Below are 3,173 nucleotides of genomic sequence, written 5' to 3'. Positions count from 1 at the left end.
TCCGTGGCCTCAGGGCGGCGCTCGCTGGCCGGGTTCGGCTCCGGCTCCGCGCAACCTCCGCACCAGCGCTGCCATCCGCGATGCGGCCTTTGTTTCCCTCGCCAAGCACTTAAACCGAAGTCTTTTTTTTTGTCCTTTTTTTCTTCTCCCCCCGCTCCCTTTTATTATTATTATTTTTTTTTAAGTGAAAGAAGGGAAAAGGAAAGAGAGAAAAGACGTTTGCGAATAAAAATGTGACATTTTGCCTTAAAGAAGGCGATGATCAAAGTCGTTTCCCTGCAGCCCTCTCCCCAGGGGATGCCCTCAGACACGATCCAAGCAAAAGGCTTTGTAACGTTGGGAATTCCGGGCTGGGAATGCTCGGGTTGAGCGTGGGGACCCGAAGGTGAGGGCAGCGAGGTGTGCCGAGGGGCAGAAGGGATCCCGAGTCCTGCTTAGATGGGAGAGTGGCATCAAACGCGACCCTAGAGAAAAAGTGAAGCGGAATCCCGAGGGAAAACTTCCTCTCGGGGCAAGAAAACACGAAGTGGAGGGCAGTCGGAGCCCCTCGGCCCGGCCCTCCCCATCAGGACTGGCCTGGATGCTTTGCTTCACCACTCTTCCACCACCCCTCACGGCTCGCCGTTCCCAAATCACGGTGTGCGACCGTCCGGATTCGTCCTGAGATCAGGGAGAGCCGCAGTCAGAAAGAAAACCCCGAGATGTTGGATCCCGCTGCGCCCTGGAGCCCCTTCCATCCGCACCCACTTCCCACGCAATTAAGAGAAACCAAACCGTGCGGAATCCTCGGGGAGAAAAAGAAAAAAATCCGGACAAAAATCCCTTTGGTGCCGGAGAACCCAATTAATAAGAAGAAAAAGTCGGGGAGGGAATCGATCACACCTATCTCAGTAATTCTATTTCTTCGCAGGGCGAACTGGAAATGCCGACGGTGTGCAGAAGCGAAACGATCCCACAGTTCAGGTAGGGAACACGTAATGTTCCCCATAGAGCCGACCCCAATTTGGGGCGATCGGAACCATCTCAGCTCCAGCCCGGGGCTCTGCACCAAACCCGGCATCGTGCGCTGAGATGGGGAGGGCGTGAGGAGCTTCACTTACAGAAATATCATTTAATTAATCCACAGATGCGGCAAAGCTTCTAAATTAATCGAATAAGACTTGAAGTCGCAACAGGAGCTTTGAGCGAAGCGATTAAGGCCAAACATCGGGAAATAATTCAGGTAAAAGGGAGGAGGAAACGTTGTACAGCATTAAAGAAAAGGAGTTGGCAAAATACTTCCAGCAAACCTGCAGTCGGATGCGAGCATCTACTTATCCGACACGAAACTTCTCTCTTTGCCAAGACTTTATTGGTCCAACAATTCATTCGGTTATTTTTTTTCCCCTATTTTATTTTTTCGTGGGGAAATCTGTCCAAAAATCTCAGTTTTAGCCGCGCTCAGAGTCTTTTTTCTTTCCTTCACCCCCAGTTAATCTTTTAATTAGTTTACACATTTCGGATTATTTGAGATTATGTTTAAATCTCTGGATAACGTATCAGTTAAAAATAAATTGAAGAGTAATATTAGTAAGAATCCTATGGAAAGACGCAACAGAAATACATCCTTCTCTGGGTGACTCCTTAAACAAAATACCGCATTTCTTCCTATCCTATTAATTTGTTGGAAAACTTAATTAAGCTCGGCTACCTTCCATTATTTATGTAAACTCTCAGTCCGGGAGACTTTAAGAGGTTTCTTCTCCGGTTTCCAACATTGTTATTAGAAATCCATAAAGCAGAGGAGGGACAGGAAATTAAATTTAAAGGTACCTCATTACGGGACAACTGCTTTCCTATGGCAGCGGACGGAGACAACACATGGCGGCATAAAAGGCTGAGTCCCCCCAGCACGTAGACTTGGCAATCCTCTCGAAATGACCTTTTAATTCCAAACCTAGCAAGCTTCCGTCCACACAGCGGGCTCTAAGAGTCGGCGGAGAGGGGAGCAAAGAAACTAAAATAGAAGAGAGGACACCGATGCGAATGGAAGAGCCACGCAGATGGAAAGCGTGGGGCGGGTGGTTGTTAATAGCGGGTTTGGCTGGGTGGGCATCAGGAGAAGTAAAGGCTATTTGAGGGGATTTGTTGCAGAATTTCCCGGCTTTGCTCCAAGCGGGATTTCCCTGCGGTGTTTCTGGAGTCCCCGATTCGTTTCCCGCTGGATGGTGCAGATTAAACGGCTTTCAGCCCAAAGCAGAAACAAAGAAACGATGCTAACCGTGAAGAGTCGGAACCGAGAATAGACGAAACTCCCAACAGACGGTGCGGAGAAGTGGAGGTGAGAACAAAGAAATGTTGCGTCCGATCTTTGTTTTAAAAGAGAGCTTGAACTTTGAGAAGACAGAGCAAGAAATGATTATAGGAGCTAAAGAAGGGGGAAGAACAGCTCTGCTCGGCCGTCCGCAGAAGAATCCAACAGCTTTCTATCCGGACGGCTGCAGCTGATGAGAAGCATTAAAAGGGAATCGGGAATTTACACGTGGGAAACTACAAAAAGACCAACACGTTACGAACATCACCTCCCTCCCCAGCACCCGGCGATGCCGAATCCAGCACCGATTTACCCATCCTCACCTCCATCCCGCTCCTTCTCTTTTTAATTAATATTACTTTTCAAGCAAACTCTCCCACTCCGAAATAAAAATAATAATAATATTAATAATAAAAATCCAAGGAAATATAGAAAAAAGAGGCAGCTCCGCTCGTTGGCAGAGCATCCTCCCACCACTTGTTAGAGCGAACCTTTCCCAGCTCCGGCTGATTTCGCGTTATTTCATTTTTCTCACTCCTTTCCTAGACTGGCGACAGAGCAAAGGTGCCGTAAATTAATTTTTAACTAAAAGCCCATTGTGTTAACGAAGGGAGAAGAAAAAAAACAAAAACAATAACAACAACAAACCAACAACCCACCTTCCCTCCTCCCCCTGCTTAGCAGTCTAGACAAAACCATTCTATTTTGACGGCGGACTGCGGGCTTTCCCTGCCCGCCGCCCATTCCTGATTGTTTGCATTCGCCCCCTTATAAAAGCCTGGGGAGAGGACTTCAGTTTTTTGTTTATTTGTTTTACCCACCTTCGATTTCTGGTGCCGTTTTAGCATCTTTAGACCCTCGTCTAAAGACGGTATTTCGT

At 47.7% G+C, this 3,173-nt stretch overlaps 2 long non-coding RNA genes across 2 annotated transcripts; one reads left to right on the top strand and one right to left on the bottom strand.

The window, feature by feature from the left end:
* Nucleotides 1-159: 159 nt before the first annotated feature.
* On the bottom strand, nucleotides 160-3,173 carry LOC116217488. Its single transcript, XR_004162090.1, has 2 exons — nucleotides 3,115-3,173; nucleotides 160-2,483 (listed from the first exon to the last, which is right to left on the bottom strand). It is a non-coding gene; the product is annotated as an uncharacterized LOC116217488 (long non-coding RNA).
* Nucleotides 676-2,212, top strand: LOC116217487. The gene is made up of 3 exons (XR_004162089.1): nucleotides 676-963; nucleotides 1,127-1,222; nucleotides 2,134-2,212. It is a non-coding gene; the product is annotated as an uncharacterized LOC116217487 (long non-coding RNA).

The sequence above is a fragment of the Meleagris gallopavo genome, chromosome 29 (assembly GCF_000146605.3).
Source record: "Meleagris gallopavo isolate NT-WF06-2002-E0010 breed Aviagen turkey brand Nicholas breeding stock chromosome 29, Turkey_5.1, whole genome shotgun sequence".
Taxonomy (NCBI): domain Eukaryota; kingdom Metazoa; phylum Chordata; class Aves; order Galliformes; family Phasianidae; genus Meleagris; species Meleagris gallopavo.
Note: the sequence above shows the minus strand (reverse complement) of the source record. Positions and strands in the feature narration are given on the sequence as shown.